An 18,282-nucleotide genomic window follows, 5' to 3' on the forward strand; every position below is an offset into this window, starting at 1 on the left:
GGAGGAGACGCTTCCGAGCCAGCTGTGTGACATCCGTTTGCTGACGTCTGTAGGTGTAAGTTCAAGAACTGCCATTGGCCGGGAGCCGCCGCGCTCTTCCTCTCACCCCCACCCCTCAGACGCGGATACCGAGACCACTAAGGAGCTGTAAACAGGGTTCCGCCGGAAGGCCGACTTGGGCCCCTGGCTGCCTGTCTGGTGCAGTACTAGATGCGTGGGCCCACGGGTGGTGCGCTCCGGTGTTCGCACGTGAGTGGCTCATTAGTGGTGCCGCACCCGCTGTGTATTCCACTTGTGTTTATACTTGTTGCTCGTGGCCAACTGCTGACTTCATAACTTTATTTCAAAGTGAAAGCATATATCACATCACGTATGCACACCAAAAAGATATAAAGTCTCGCAACCGAGTGAGTCATCCAGCATTCCAGGCTACAAGCTGGAGGACTATCGTCTGAACTCTTGGAGTCCCATCTACCATCCATCCTATACCTTGAAAATGATTGTGCAGTGCCTACTATACGATAAACGGTTCTAGGCGGACCTTGAAGACCCAGAAGAGAAAGAGGAAATAGGCTTTGCAGACAACCATTTACAAGGTTGGAGTACAATGAGATCAAATCAATAGGACAAAGATTAGAGCAGTACGTAGTATTGAGAGGTTAGGTTTCACAAGGGACATATTGGAAGAGGCTTAAATGATGGGAATGCGTCAGTATAAAGGAGGAAATAAGCTGAAAAGAGATAATACAGCAAGGCCCCTGAAATGGTGGAATGGCAGAGCATCTTAGGAGGAATACCGTCTTCATTGATTGGGAAGAAGAAGGAAAGATACATTTAAAAAGGATACAGATAGGCAGATACGAAAGTGAAAAAGTTCCTTTCACATGGTCTCTATTTTCCTTTAAGTGGAGCCTGCTTACCTGCTGAAGAGTGGAAGGAAGATGGCGGGTGTTTTTAAAAGCTACTAAGGATAACTTGAGAGAACTGGGGAAGCAATATTTCAAGATTCAAGACCAATCAGCTTAGAGACCATGGTCTCAGTCTGTGTGACTACCACCCCCCGGGCCAACTTCCCCCAGCCTTTGCTCAAACATACCATCAAACCTTTGCTAATAATGGCCTCTTTGTCAATAATGACTTTTAGGTCTGCCAGCAATCAGGAATCTCCATTTCTGAGCTTGATCACAGCAAATTGGAATTACAAGAAACCTAGAGGCAAAGATTTTTCAAAGGGTTTTACATACTTATTACTATCAGAAGGCATTTCCCAAAGTACTATTTCTGCAGATATTATACACTCAACCTTCATCCCTCTGGGACTGTAAAGGAATCTTATAGGGCTCCAGAGTGCCAGTACTGAGGAGGAGAGTTCAGTAGTGACAGGGGTTGCCTGACGCCTTGTAACAGGTCCTTTGCCATCTCTACCAAGCTGCACTCTGAGCAAAAGTAGAAGGTGTTCTAAATCTTTTTATCACTTAATGTCAAAATTATGAATCCACCAGTTTCCTAGTAGTTAAACATACACTATGACTTAGCAATTCCACTTCTAGATACTTAAGAAATATAAAAGCATATATCCACAAAAAGACCTGCACAAAAATATTCATTGCAGTTCTTTTCATGATCACCAAACAACCCAGATGTCCATCAATAGAGAATGGATAAATAAGCTGGTACACTCATTTGATGGAATACTACTCTGTAATTAAAAAGAAAGAAAAGAAAAAAACATGGATAAGTGTCCCAAACTTAGGCTAAATCAGACCCTGTAGTTGGGGCCCTCAAATCTCTACCTGATTTTAACAAGCTCCCCCACGTGATTACTACAAAGTTTGACATCATGCAGATCTATCACAACTACACATATAATCTTACTCCAACTTCTTGGCTTTCAGAATATGAGACAAATGACCAAGATTTTTGAAGTGGTTTCTGAAATTCACAGCACTAATTCTTCCAATTCCAAAGGCACTCAGCCACAAACAGGTGGATGTTTTTCTTTTAACCACAGCATGTAGCAGTCTTGCGTATTTGAGTAATGACTAAGCTACTGATGTGGTTACCAGAGCTGTGATGAGTTTTAGAACTAATTACCCAAAATAATAATACTGATAAATATTCAGGAAACAGTATGTGCAAGAGTTATAAGTAGCAACTTAGAAACAATTATAACACTTGATGGTTTTGTTAGTTAGAAAAATAAAAGCAACTCCCAAACAACCAGAAGCTGGCTTGTAACTCTTAGATAGGCCCTGGTGTCTCTGGCATTCTCAGCTAGGTCTGAGTGTTCTGTTGAACATAAACAGTCTCACAAAACATTAATATCAGTCATGGCCACTCTGTAGCCATAATAGCCAACCAAATATAAGACCCTTCTAAGAGGCTTGGTTAAATGTCCAGCTTTGGCTCAGGTCATGATCTCACAGCTTGTGAGTTTGAGCCCCGCATCAGGCTCTGAGCTGTCAGCACAGAGCCTGGAGTCTGCTTCAGATTCTGTGTTTCCCTCTCTCAGCCCCTCCCCTGCTCATGCTCTGTCTCTCAAAAATAAATGTTTAAAAAAATTTTTTTTAATTTATTTTTAGTTTTTGAGAGAGAGAGGCAAAGTACAAATAGGGGAGGGGCCAAGAGAGAGACACACAGAATCCAAAGCAGGCTCCAGGCTCTCAGCTGTCAGCACAGAGCCTGATGCGGGGCTCAAACTCACAAGCTGTGAGATCATGACCTGAGCTGAAGTAGGCGCTTAAACGACTGAACCACCCAAGCGCCCCTAAAAACATTTTTTTTAAAAAAAGACCCCTCTATAATCCTCCCTGAACAAAGCAAATACAAGAACATTCTTCAAACCACAAAAATGACCAAGCATTTCTGGCTAATATAAGTGACTTCAGTTTCTTGACCAATTACAACCTAGCCTTGCTCTGCTCTTCCTACCTTCTAGAAAACAGTTATTAAAATATTAAATCATAGAATTCTCTCTGCTTCCTGACCACAGCCAATCCCGAGGAAAGCCTTGAACCTTTTTAGAATCGCCTGATACACCACCAGTCTTTTCATACGTCTTTTACAACACCTTTTTACTGAGATACTCCACAGTTCTTCTTTTTGTGCTATCTGTGTCCTTGTGACAAGTCAATAAACCCAAATTGGTTTTACTATAGGGTGTTCCTGCTGGCCTTTGCCTGAAGGTCATTAACATTTGTTATAATCAAAGGTCAACACCCTACCTAAAATTATTCCCTCCTGATGCACACACTCTGAATTTATAATGCTGTATGTCAATTATATCCCGTTAAAACTCCCTCCTTTACACTCCTTCTATTCTGATTTTATTTTATTTAGACTCATTATCACATGTTTATGTTGACTTTTTTTCTTTTTTTACTTTCAGTCCTTTCCACTAGAATGTAAACTCCATGAGGACAGGAACTTTGTTCAGTATTTAGGAGCATAATCTGGTAAGTGTATAAAAGATGGACTAGAGAAAGAAGAGGGTCTTAGCAAGAATATTAGTTAAGATTGTTCAAAAGGTCAATAGAATTTAAAAGCACGAATTAAGGCAATAGTGGGGAGAATAAAATAGGGGTAGGATTGAGAATTATTTCATATGTGGAGTTTTCAGGATTTTGTATTTATGAAAAAGGTAGAGAAGAAGAGATGATGGCTAAGGAGGAAATGAAGATCACCAAAATAGTGAGTTGTGTATTTAAGTGATTTTGTCAGTGTATAACTAATTGCAAAATAGTTCTATAAAATATGAAATATTTTCACATTTGAATAAAATTCATACCTGGGGTAGAAATGTATTATACATAGAGTCACAGTGAATGCCAGTATATAAATTTAAAATGTTAAAAGGACAACTTTTCCTTTAAAGCCTTTTCTTTCTTCTTTGCTGACCTAGAATATACCTACTTGGAAGTTCTCATTTGCCTATAAGAAGAGACTTATGTATAAAATGCTTTAATGCTTGCAGTTGGGTAATGATGGTTGTTTTAAATAGCTAAAACATCCTATAGCTCCAGTGACACAAGTAGAACACAAGTAACATGCCATTGATCCCACTGATTGTGGCATGTGCAACACATGGCCTAAAAAAACACTCTTTAGGAGCAGAAGACCTTGTCTTATGTATGCAAAAAGCAGGTAGCACCCCAAGTATTCAATATATTTAATTACTTATTGGCTTTCTTTTTGAAATACTCAAACCCAAAGATAATACACAAATCAGCTTTTCAAATACTCAAAGCCAAAGATAACAGAGAAAACAAGCTTTTGGAGAACTCCCAGGAGGACACTCTGTACTCTCCCACAGTTTATTTCAGACACAATATAAAAATTCAGCTGCTGCTGGGGTGCCTGGCTGGCTCAGTCAGTAGAGCATAGGACTCTTGATCTCACCGTCATGATTGAAGCCCCATGTTGGGCATAAAGCTTATTAAAAAAAAAAAAAAAAGTTCAGCTGCTTTGCCTGCACTATTCTTCCCTCAACTCATCTCATGACTGATTGATGTTCATCTTCTGGGTCTCGGCACAGATATCACCTGTCACAAGAGCTCCTCCCTAGTAGCTCTGCCACAGCACACTGTTCATTTCCCTCACAGCAGCTACCGCAGTCTGCAGTTGCAGCGTTTCAGTATTGGTCAACTGTTGCCTACATCAGAATTAAGCCCTACTCCCAAATTAAGCTTACTCCTGAATGACCAGCAGCTCCAGTTGCTAATCAGTTGCATTTTAAAGAGAGTACCTTGGGTAGATATGATGTAATCAGGTAAACTTTAAAAGAAAGTCTAGAAGTCAGAGTCAAGGAGAAGTCAGAGAGAGTCAAAGCAGCAGCAGATGCTTTACTATTGGCCTTGAAGAACCCAACTCTCATGTTGTGGAGAGAACTGTGTGACTGATGGCCCCTAGGAACTAAGTAGCCCTGCTTGATGGCCAGCAAGAAGGCCAGTCCTCAGTCCTATAGAATTCTGAATTATGCTAATATGTAAACTCAGAAGATCTTGAGCTGCAAAAGGGAGCACAGGCCCACTGACACCTTGATTTCAGCCTTGTAAGAACCTGAACAGAGAATCCAGTTGACCCCTTGCCAGAACTTCTGATACATATAACTATGAAATAACAAATAGGTGCTGTTTTAAATACTACATATGTGATAATTTGTTGTTGTGGGAATAGGAAATATATTCAGTCAGTAAACACACTCCTCTGGAAACCAAGACTTAAGATAGTCTACCAGGAGAAAACAATCCTACCTCTTCAAAGATTAATTCAGTGTCATAAAAGGAAACAACCAGGACTTAATACAGAGAATTCATTGTTCTCTCACATTTATATAAATTAAAGTGATAATTAAGGCAGAGCTGGGGGTTTAGTTTCTTTCTTTCTTTTGCTTAAGAATCACATATTTATCTTCTACTTAATAAATCACAAAGATGTTCTTCCATTTATAATTCCTCAATTTTGTATCCAGCTACATCCTATAATTGATATTTTCTCATTTTCCTTTTTTTTTTTTTTTAATTTTTTAATGTTTTATTTACTTCTGAGAGAAAGAGAGACAGCATGAACAGGGGAGGGTCAGACAGAGAGGGAGACACAGAATATGAAGCAGGCTCCAGGCTCTGAGCTGGCAGTCAGCACAGAGCCCGACGCGGGGCTCGAACCCACAAACCGTGAGATCATGACCTGGGCCGAAGTCGGACGCCTAACCAACTGAGCCACCCAGGCGCCCCTGATATTTTCTCATTTTCTACTGCTAAAACAGGAACTTTAGGTAAAAGAATTGAGTTACGTGTGTCTCTCTAACAAATTTATCCTCTAACGTTTAAAAGTTCTTATTATATAATTTTAAAATAGTTACATACTTTCTCACAATAAACAAAGAAAGGCCAGATAATTAAAATTGCTTTTAGTGACTCAGAAATGGCAAGCTACAATTCCACATGTTAAAAGTTTGTGGGAATCAGTACAACAATCAACTGAATGTCAGTGCTCTTGTCTTGTTTGCTTCACTTCCATGTCTGACTATTTGTCGCAGGCCACCTCTTCGTAGCCGTTCTCCATATAAAATGGGTTTTATCTCCCATTCATAACCAGCATCCACAAACTGAAGGGATTAAAAAATTTTAAGCTACATGTAAAATGCCCTCCTGGCACAGGTTGAGGACAGAGGAAGGGTGGCAGGAATGGTTATGTGGGGGTCAAACTGACCTCTCCCCTAATATTCCCATACTGCTGACTACATTAATCTCTGGATCAGGGAACTTTTTGCCTTATGTTGCCTCCTGAGCCAAGTGATGAGACATTGTTCTTCGTCTCAGGGAGTAGATAATATACCTTGGATATAGAAAGGGATGAAAGTTTTTTTTTTTTTTTTAAGTAGGTGTTACACCAAGCATGAAGCCCAACATGGGGCTTGAACTCACAATTATGAGATCAAGACCTGAGCTGACAGCAAGAGTAGGACGCTTAACTAACTGAGCCACGCAGGTACCCCAGGATGAAAGTATTTTTTTAATACTTTTTATTTATTTTTGAGACAGAGACAGAGCATGAGTGGGGGAGGGGCAGAAAGAAAGGGAGACAGAATCTGAAACAGGCTCCAGGCTCTGAGCTGCCAGCACAGAACCCAATGCGGGGCTTGAACCCACGAACCGCGAGATCATGACCTGAGCCAAAGTCACTTAACCAACTGAGCCACCCAGATGCCCCAAAAGTATTTTTTAAGTTATTTTTCTTCTCTAGAAATAGAAAGTCAGAGTCATACCCAAGTGTTAAAGCAATGGAAAAAATAATTTGGAAATCTCTTTAACCTCATAAATTACATAAATTCCCTCAACTTTCTGGAAGGACACTTCATCAGTGTATCACATTTGTTATCTTAAGTAGCATTGGGTTTCAATTCTGTTCTACTTGCTTTTTAATTATATATTACATTTTGTCTTCATCCAGTTATGCTCACAGTATGTAAGGCTGCAAATACATCAACCCATTTTGGGGTCCATTATTTTCTACTAATTACATTTTAAGATCCAAGTACAGGAATTAAAAATTATATTGTCTATAACCCAACTGTTAAAGCAAACATAAACATAATCTTTTTTAAATCTGGTTGGTCAGTAACACTTGTTCTTGAGTCCCTTCTCCTACCCCTATCTGAAAAATGGAAATGACTAAAATGTGGATGTCGGGGTCTTTTGTTACCTACAAGAAAACTGATCCCAAAAGCTTGAGAACCACACTTACAGGAAGCATACTATCCTTTGTAACTTCTTTTCCTTTTCCCACCACCTTATGTATTAATTTCAGTCTTATTTTGTGAAGGAATGTGTGTGTGTGTGCGCGCGCGCGCACGCATGTGCTGGGAAGTCAGGGCTTCTTCCCAGTTCCTGTTGTTTTCCCAATAATTTTTCTCTGATAAATCAACATATTCATTCTGTTTTTTTCCATGTTTGTAAAAAGTGACATCCCTAAACATTAACGAATTAGGTCTAGCTTGAATAATTTGAATCTTTATTGGATTGCACATCAAGGGTGTTCATTGCTGGCTTACTGATGGGTAACAACTGCAGGTAGCAGTAGATACCATTTTCAAATGCTGTAGATCTAGAAGAACTCTATTTCTAAAATTAATATAGTCACTTCCCATGTCAATTTTGAAATAATAATAGCTCTCCAATCACCAGCCCTGTACACATTCTTATAAATTAAAAAAGAAGAAGAACAAAACTTACTTTAGAAGTCTTAGTGGCACCAAAGTGTGTCAGGATCTTCACCAAAAAGATATGTGAAACACATAGCCAGTGGAACGTGATCAGAAACTATAAAGAATTATAAGAAAGTTTTTTATTTCAAAAGGAACTCTAATTCTAAGGGAAATTAACCCTAAGACCTAGTTTAAATTGTATTGGCTATTTCATGCTTTTCATCTACTTTCATTAACAACCAACCTCCCTTCACCCCTAAAATGTCTGTCTTGTTTCTAACTATGCCTTTCTATTCCAGACTACATCTCAACAATATTGAGATTTGCTTCATAGTCTCTTCCTAGAGGAGTAGTTTTAAAGAATAGTCTATGAAGAAAATTAACAATGCTTTTCAGGCACGTTATAGATAATATTTGCTAAGATCAAGTTGGATAATGATTACTCTGAATGGAAATTTTGAAGAGTGGGTTAATGGAGGAATATTAGTTTCTAAAATAAATTATGGGGGTGCCTGGCTGGCTCAGTCATGGGAACATGTAACTCTTGGTCTCAGGATCATGAGTTTGAATCCCATATTGTGTAGAAATTACTAAAACAAATAAATAAAAACTTAAAAATTGTTTTAAATAAGTAAAATAAAATATGAGCCTGGAACACATTTTTCTGGGAAGCCTTTAGTTTTTAGACTACTGGAGGTATATAGGAATGTATATGTGTGAAAGACAGAGTGAGAGACAGAGAGCTTCTCCTTGTATATTATGCTGCCATCAAAAATAATTTTTAAGAAATGCCAAACAATTTCTAACTTTAACTCAGTCTCTTCCTTTTGTAGAGAAACTCTGATACATATAAGCAAGTAAGAGTTTTCAGAGTTGGAAAAATTCCTGCAGCCTTCTGACTAGACTGAGATAGACATTGGAGCTGGGTTTATAATCTTAGCCAAAAGAGAGAAAACTTGAAAGGGGAAAACAAAAAAGACAATAGAGAAATGACTTTAACATTTTGGTGAGGTAGGATCTTTCTAATTGCCCACAGTTCAGAAACTATCGATTCCTGTCCTTGAGACATAGACCTCAAAATCATTAAAGTAATTTAAATTAAACTCATAATGAGATATCATCACACACACCTACTAGAATGGCTAAAATTGAAAAAGATTGATCTAGCAAGTGTTGGCAAAGATGCGGAGAAAGTAAAACTTTCACATACTGATGGGAGAAAGGCAAAATGGTAGCCACTTTGCAAAACATGCTGCCAGTTTCTTATAAAATTAAACACAGAGTTACCATATGATCTAGCAATCTCAGTCCTAGGTGTTTATCAAAAAGAAATAAAAATGTATGTTTACACAAAAGCCTATATGCGAATATTTATAGTAGCTTTATTCATAATTGTTAAAATCTGCGCACAACTAATTTTTCCACTGGTGAATGGATACATTGTGTTACATCCACAACAATGGGTAAGTCTCAAACACATTATACTAACTGAAAGAAGTTAGACTCAAAATGATACATAGCATACGATTCCATTTATATTACTTTCCCAAAAAGGCAAAACTGTAGGGACAGAAAATAGAGCCATGGCTGCTAGAAAGGAACTTTTGGGAGAATTAGCAGTATTCTAGAATTTGATTGTGGTGGTGCTTATAGGACTAAAAACATTTGTCAAAACTCATAGAACCAATCACTAAAAAGGATGAAATTTACACTGTATAAATTGAAAAAAACTTGACTTTAAAATAAGGAATATTAATTTGTAAGACATCTAACCTATAACCTAGACTCTTCAAAAATTCAATGTTATGAAAACAAAAAGTAGGGTATCTGAATTACATTTAAATAGACTGAGGAAAGAAAAATATTGAATGAAATATATGAACCTAGAATGGATTCTGGTTTAAAATAATGTAACAAAACAACTAAGAAAAATATCTTTGTACATTTGGGGTATTTGAATATGGACTGTGTATTAGATGATATATAATTATTAATTTTATTAGGCATCAAAAGAATATGATTATATAAAAGAAGGTCTTTTTTTGTTAGGAGACTCATACTAAAATATTTAAGGTGAAATATTATAAGTTACTTTCAAATGGTACTACAAAAAAGGGGAGAGGGAGACATGACAAATGCTGATCATTTTTTTTAATGTTTATTCATTTTTTGAGAGAGAGACAGAGCTTGAGGAGGGGAGGAGCAGAGAGAGAGGGGAGACACAGAATCTGAAGTAGGGTCTAGGCTCTGAGCTCTCAGCACAGAGCCCAACATGGGGCTTGAACTCACAAACCATGAGATCATGACCTGACCTGAAGTCAGATGCTTAACTGACTGAGCCACCCAGGCACCCCAAATGCTGATCATTTTTAAAACTAGATGTGGAATCTGTTGACATGAGTTGTGCCTATCAGAAAAATGTCTTTTTAGTAATAAGACTCTGACCTAAAACACTACCATTTTGGGGTGACTTTTTGGCTCAGTCAGTAGAGCATGCAATCTTTAATCTCAGAGTTGTAAATTCAAGCCCCATATTGGGTGTAGAGCCTACTTAAAATAAAATAAATTTAAAAAATAAAATATTGCCATTATTATATACCAAATACCCACAGTGGTTATGATTAAAAGGAACATTCTAGGAAAATATATATTGCAAGATTCTAGGTTTTAAAAATATATGTGTGATTAGTATATATAGATCTATCTTTATAAATTCCTAAATAATTTGGTGTTGATACACATGATAATATAGGTAGAGGTACCTACTGGTAAGTGAGGTGAAGGAGCAGAAATTGGACGGATCCAAGTAGAAAATGTATTTAGTACTCAATTCTTAATACTTTATACACTTCAAAATGCTGAAAGGCTTTTAGATGACTTCTACTTTTTCTGTGGTAAAAGACTCAAGGTGGAAAGAAGGTAGAAAGGAGGTCATCTAAAACCTTATTTTTGATCCTTAATTCCATATGTGTACAGTAAGATTATAATTCTTTCCAGAAGACTTTTAACTCTTTCTAAATCCAAATTCTCCTTAAATGAATGAGTATCTACACTGAAGTACTCATAAGACAGCACTTCTACATTTCAAAGCAATCTTAAAGAGAAATTTCGAGAAATGTTTTCAGTAATAACAGTTTCATTGGGAAAAGATGTGCAATCTATGAATAATATAGGCAATTTCCAATGCAACAGAGTAGTTGAAAATTCATTTGTAAATTGTTACTAATCTTGTAGCAAGACAAAATTATTAAAGTAGGATCTTTTCCTCTTCTGTTTGATAAAGCTGTAAAAATGTTACCAATGTTTGTATTTAATCAACAGAAGTCGCTTGGAATGTACAACACATAACATTTCCCCCATAGCAACATTGTTAAACACATTGGTAAGAAACGAAGGGCAAATATGATAAAGCAGTAATACTAACAGCAGGCTTCAGTAAATATCTATAGTATGAGAGAGCAAGTGAATGAGTCAATCAATAGGAAGGACTAATATGTTCACTAGCTTTTGAACCCCAGGAGGAAGAAACTAGATTTCCTTATTCATGTTTATAACCCCAACATTCTGCCATCTAGTTGATAATCAGTAAGTATTGAATGAATAGAATATCTAAGAGCTAGCCTCACTTTACCTGGATATGGGACTGGACTTTCATAGTAAATTATGTTTGTCTTAACCCATTGCTAAAGGATGAAACCTTTATCCTTTTCTTTTTCTTGAAAGATAAAACCATGAACATTGTACACTATGCAATAAAATAAGCATGTGTTTAAAAATGTTTTAACTCAATTATTGAGGAAACTATAAAAGTATAAAAGCCCAATTCAAAAAGATTGGGAAGGCAAGATGTAAATAGAGCCAATTAGAAGTGGTAAAATATATTTGTTAATACATGAAAAAAAGGTCAAAATTCTCAAGGAAACAGTGAAGTAGTTTACTACAACTGAGGGACAAAGACTCAGACACTATGAAAGATACAAATAATGAGAAAGAGTGGGCTAGACAACACTGGCATTTCATAGGACACCCAATGATGCTTTTTCTTTTGTCATTTCAAAGTCTTTCACAATCTTTCTGGACAATCTCTTCTCCTTGTGAGAGTAATAATTTCAAAGATTCCTCTTAATCACACAGAAAGACTGGTTTTATTAGGTTTGGCTTCATTGTTTACATAGTTGAAGCAAGGGCAGGAGTTAGCTATTAAAAAAAAAAAAAAAAAACCCAAAATGGAATGCTAAACCCATGTCACCAATCCAAGACTTATACCTAACCTAACTGCAGTTTCAACCTCTCCCAGGAATGTTATCTTAAACCGGCATATCTGGATTTCCTGGTCAGCATCAATGAGGCAATCCACAATATAGACCCCTGACCCCCATAGGAAGAGGAGGTATTTTCTTGTTCCTGCCTCTTTCTGCCTGTAAATGTCTTCCATTCTGTTCAGCTTTTCAGAGCTCCTTTCTATTTGCTAGATGGGATGCTGCCTGACTCATGAATTGTTAAACAAAGACAATTTGATCTTCAAATGTACTCAATTGAAAGTTTTTGTTTTTTCTAAACACAGCAAGCTACAACCTGTGGGCTGATTTCAGCCTAAAGCCCGTTTTTGTACTTCCTGGAGCTAAAGATAGTTTTTACATTTTTAAATGGTTGAATAAGCATCAAAAGGTAAATAATTTTTTGTGACACATGAAAATTATGTGAAAATCAAATTTCTGTCTCCATAATTAACAATTTATTGGAATATAGCTGTGCTCATTCATCTACATGTTGTCTGTGGCTGCTTTCTCAAGATAATGGCAGAGCTGAGAACTTGTCACAGGCCTACAAAGCAAGGCCAGAGCCAGGGTGAAACAATTGAGGTGCCTTGGGCACAAGATTTAAGGGAGCACCAAGAACTAAGTAATGAAAAGAAGCACCTGGATGGCTTAGTCAGAAAAGCATGCAACTCTTGATCTTGGAGTCATGCATTTCAGCCTCATGTTGGGTGTGGAGGTTACTAAAATAAATAAATAAATAAATAAACCTAAGTAATGAATAATGAATGAATTATACTTTGGTGCAATATTTTTAAAATCAAAAAGAATGCAAGAAAAAAACAAATGTCAAAAATTTAAATGAAAACAGGATGAGTATTACTGCTTTTCCCACTTGCCTCAGGTCCCAGTATGGCTTGGCAAAACACTGCTATGTCTCACTTGCCTCACCCTGATCCTGGCCCTATTGAAGGCTTAAATTATTTACAACTGACTTTTGGAGAAAAGTTTATAAATGACAGTTATTAACCAACCATATAAGCTGCCTTGAGGCTGCTATTCCAACTTAAGCACTAAGCTTTAAGGCTATAACATAAACTTTTGATTAGGAGATTTCATAAGGAATCTTGGATTTGAGTTTTAAAAGCTTCTATGATTGGCTCTCTTAAGGATAAGAAATCAAGTCTCAAGGAGCACTTGGGTGGCTCAGTCAGTTTGGTGTCCTGCTTTTGAATTCAGCTCAGCTCATTTTCATGGTTCATGGGTTCGAGCCACGCATGGGGCTGTGCACTAACAGCACAGAGCCTGCTTGGGCTTCTCTCTCCTTCTCTCTCTGTCCGTATCCTGCTCATGCTCTCTCTCTCTCATTCTCTCAAAAATAAAATAAATAAACATTAAGAAAAAAGAAATCCAGTCTCAAAAACCTCTCTCCACCAGATTTCTTCTGTGGTATCTATAAATTCAGTGATTTCCTCGTTTCTGAGGTTTTCAAAATACGCTAAGAATTCTGGCTTGCCAGTAAATGAACTTCCTCTTATCATTTGTCAATCTTTGTTTTCCATTAAAATGACCTGTCCTCACTGATTTAAAAAGCACCATTCTTAAATCATAAATTCCAGGCAATTGGTCCTCAGGCAAGCTTCAGAGCTACACAAACAAAATTATGTGTTGACCACAAAGACTCAATGGCTATCCTTTATTTATTACTGTACCCAATAACTGCAGAATGGAAGAAAGTAAAATTCTCTATTGGGGTGCAGTGCATAACTGCACTTTCATGAATTATATTATGATTTCTCCTGAAAGTAAAATTGACAAACCTCTAGGGATGTCTCATAAAACATACAAGCTCTGAAAACATATCACAGTAAAGTTTGTCTACACAAATGTATGCTAGAAAAGATGAACATCTCTTCTTATCTGACAACTCTTCCCATCCACTTCTCACAATAGGAACATTTCAAACAAATCTAATTATTTGTAGCATCTCTATTTTTATAAAGCAAGAAAGCAAGTCTCTGTGATATTTTTCCTGGGGTCCTTTGAAAATCTCAGAGATACTTACAGGTGTAAATGATATCCTGAAATGTTTGTTTGTTTACTTGTTCATGAAATTAAGGCTCTGGTTTGGGGAAGGCAATTTTTTTTAATGCTTATTTCTGAGAGAGTGAGGTAGCACCTGGGGGAGGAACAGAGAGAGGGAGACAGAGGAATCTCAAGTGGGCTTCCACACTGACACCAAAGAACCTGATTCTAGAGCTTAAACTCACAAACCATGAGACCATGACCTGAGCCCAAGTCTGATGCTAGACCAACTGAGCCACCTAGGTGTCCCTGGGGAAGACAATCTCAAAAGAGTTGTCAGAGGCTATGTAGATACTTAAGGTAGGGTCAAGGGTTACTGAGAAACAATACTTAGTTACTTATTTAATCAAAGTGACAATAAATTGTTTTTAAAGTAAACTTAGAAGGTTAATATGATTATAAAGAACTTTAGCTCTTTCAGGGGTGCCTGGGTGGCTCAGTCAGTTAAGAGTCCGACTCTTGGTTTCTGCTCAGGTCAAGATCTCACTGTTCGTGGGTGGGAGCTCCAATTGGGTTTTGAGCTAACAGCCAAGGCAGAGCCTGCTTGGGAGTCTCTTTCTCCCTTCTTCTCTGCCCCTTCCCTCCATGTGCCGGTGCACATACTCTCTCTCTTTCAAAATTAAAAAAAAAAAAAAAAGAGAGAGAGAGAGAACTTTAAGTCTTTCAAAAGTGGGAAGACTTTGTTTTATTTTCTTAAATAATCAAGAACATAGTAAAATCAACATAAAGCACAAATAAAATTATTCTGATAAGCCACAGAATCTTTCCTATGTAGTCAGATAACATAAAAGATAAAGAGTAAGCTTTCATCTTATAATAGTTATTAATCAGTCAACCAAGGAAGTAAGCTATTAAAACCGATTAACCTTTGCTAAAATTTAACATATTTTATAGCCTCTTTCAGACTAAAGAATTATAAAACCAAAGAAAATAAAATTCCATTTATAAGTCTTCTCTATTATGTTATTTTTTATTCTAGAATAAACTGACCCTTTTCTTAAGGATTGTCTTAGTTCATTTGGGCTGTTATAACAAAGTACCATGGCTTGGGCAGCTTAAGTAACAAACATGTATTTCTCACAACTCTGCAGGCTAGGAAGTCCAGGATATAGACACTGGCAGATTTAGTGTCTTGTGACACCCCCTTTCTTGGTTCATAGACAGCTAACTGTAGTGTCATTACATGGCTGGAAGAGGGTAAGGGAGCTTTCTGGGGTCTATTTTATAAGAGCACTAAACCAATTCATGAAAGCTCCACCTTTATTACCTAATCACTTCCAAAAAGCCTCACTTCCTAATACTATCAGACTGGGGATTAAGTTTCAACATATGAATTTTGGGAGGACACATTCTGTCTATGGAGGACTCTTTTTTTTAATGTTTATTTATTAATTTTGAGAGAGATAGAGAATGAGCTGGAGGAGGAGCAGAGAAAGAGGGAGAGAGAATCCCAAGCAGGCTCTGAGCTGCCAATGCAGAACCCAATGCAGGGCTCAAACAGACAAACCATGAGAACATTATCTGAGCCAAAATCAAGAGTCAAATGCCTAACTGACTGAGCCACCGAGGTACCCTGGTCCCTAAAATTCTTTTAGAGGATGCACCACATCAAAACTATTTTCATAATAATATTAAGATATCATTTGCTCCTTTCATTCTTATTCTCCCAAGTATACTTATTCTCCAAGTATACAGTACAAAATGAGATATCACAGCAGATTAAGTGCAGTAGCAGGTATGAGAATCCAGCTATTTTCTGGCAAGCCAGACATTTAAGAGACTCCCAATAATGTAAAACAATGCCATTCTTCTTGAATTTTTTAATTTTAGAAAACAGGTATTTTTCATTAAAATGTTATAACATGCAATAGGTTCATATGATATTGCTGTTTTCCAAAGATTCAAAAAGTAAATATTTTTTACATTTCTCACACAAACAAAAGCTCTGGAGTCCTCAATAATTTTTAAGTGTAAAGGAATATAGAGATTTTTTGAAAATTACCTTTTTTAAAAAAGATTTTATTTATTTTGGAGAGAGACAAAAAGAGTGACTGGAGGAGGAGCAGAGGGAGAGGATAGAAAAGGTCTTAAACAGGCCGCACTCCCTGTGCGGAGCATGACACAGGACTTGATCCCACAACTGTGAGATCATGACCTGAACCAAAATCAAAAATCGGACACTGAAATGACTGAGCCACCCAGGTGCCCCCAAAATTGCCTTTCTTAAGGGAAGAAACCCTACTTTTTTATTTGAAAAACAAAAGACATAATTTTATTTCTCTGTCATTCTTGCTCCTATTACGGTCTCAACCACTCCTAATAATTATAACTTTAAAAAAAGAAATTGGCTTTTATTTCAAAGAGAAAAATGATGATATGGGTGAAGGGATTAAAATTACTTTAAGCTTAAAAAATCTGACCAATCAACAGCCACAGAAGGAATCATCTAAACTGAAGCAGATACAGTGAAAGCTTGGATTGTGAATAACTTGTTCTGCAAGTGTTCTGCAAGATGAGCAAACATTCCTTTTTTTTTTTTAATTTTTTAATGTTTACTTTTGAAAGAGAGAGAGAGACAGCAGGGGAGAGGCAGAGAGAAAGGGAAACACAGAATCCGAAGCAGGCTCCAGGCTCTGTACTGTCAGCACAGAGTCCGACAAGGGACTTGAAGCCACAAGTCTGAGATCATGGCCCGGGTGAGGTCAGACGCTTAACCAACTGAGCCAACCAGGTGCCCTGAGCAAACATTTCCAATAGAAATGGATTTTGATTTGATAAACAAACAATGTCTTGCAATACAAGTAGCGCATGAACATTACATGATTACAGCTGAGCCAGTGGTTCTTGAAATTCGCTTTGATATACAAGTGCTTTGGATTACAAGCTTGTTTCTGGAATGAATTATGCTCACAAACCAAGGTTTTACTATACTCTCCAAAATATAGCTGTCATTGACCTCTGTGAGGGATTTTCTCATTTGAAAGAAGATTGGTTCTTACCACCAGGAAGTGCAAAATTGACCATTCATTAGCATAATAAAGACCAATAGAATCTTCATGATTTCCAGCTGAAGCCCTAAACCTATCTCTTTATGAAGTTGGTATATAAAGTCACCTCTGGCTAGTCACTGAGTTATTCATTACTGGTGACTTCTGTGAGAATATATAAATAAACCTCATTTTCTCCTGTTTGTCTATTTTTAGTTAATTTGCATGTCCCTATGAAATGAGCATAAGTGGGTATAGGGAAAGTTTCTCTCCCAACAGGGATGAATTGTTTAACTGCCATACACCATCATTTGAGCAAACTAGCATGTGAACACATATACCACAATTTCTACTGCTGTAGGGAGACTACATACGTCTCTTTTACACCTTGTTAAGATGGCAAAAAGGAACACCTCACTAACATGAATGAAAGATACAGCCTTTTTGTAGCATATGACCTAGGATGAGAAGTAGATAAAGTTGAAATTTTGTTTTATAATAAATGATTCAGTATTCTGATTTATCTAGAATTTGTCCTGTTATTGAATGATGCTTATCTCTTAATTAACTCAATTTAGGGGCACCTGGGTGGCTCAGTTGGTTAAAATCTCTTTAAAATCAGCTGATTAGATATTAATCACATTGAGAAAATACCTCCCAGGCTGGTGTCTGGCAGCTCAGTCGTTAAGCATTGGACTCTTAATATCAGCTCAGGCATGATCTTAGGTTTATGAGTTCAAGCTCTAGATAGGGCTCTGCACTAGTAGCATGGGGTCTGCTTAGGATTCCCTCTCTCCCTCTTTCTCTGCTCCTCCCCCACTCATACACACACACACACACACACACACACACACACACAAACACACACACACATTCTCTCTCAAAATAAATAAATAAACTTTAATTAACTCAATTTAATAACAGTCCAAGGTTTTAAGTTAACTTAACATCTTGGAAATTATCTTGAAGCTGACATAGTGGAATACAAAATTACTGTTGAAATTAAAAGTTTGTCAGAATAATGGCTCAATGTAGTTAAATAATATTTGCATTAAAAAATTCTAATCATTATGCAGAAGTGATGTTAGCTTATTTGATTAATGGACCTGTAGCTTAGGAAAAAATAAATCCAAGTAAAATAAAATGTACATGAGGGGGTCCAAAATATGTTACCCCCGGGGCATAAAAGTTACTTTGAGCAGAAGGCATTTGAGTTTCTAAATTCCCTTATGTGCCTAAAAGCAGAACC

The sequence above is a fragment of the Crocuta crocuta genome, unplaced genomic scaffold (genome assembly GCF_008692635.1).
Source record: "Crocuta crocuta isolate KB4526 unplaced genomic scaffold, BGI_CrCroc_1.0 scaffold131, whole genome shotgun sequence".
NCBI classification, from domain to species: domain Eukaryota; kingdom Metazoa; phylum Chordata; class Mammalia; order Carnivora; family Hyaenidae; genus Crocuta; species Crocuta crocuta.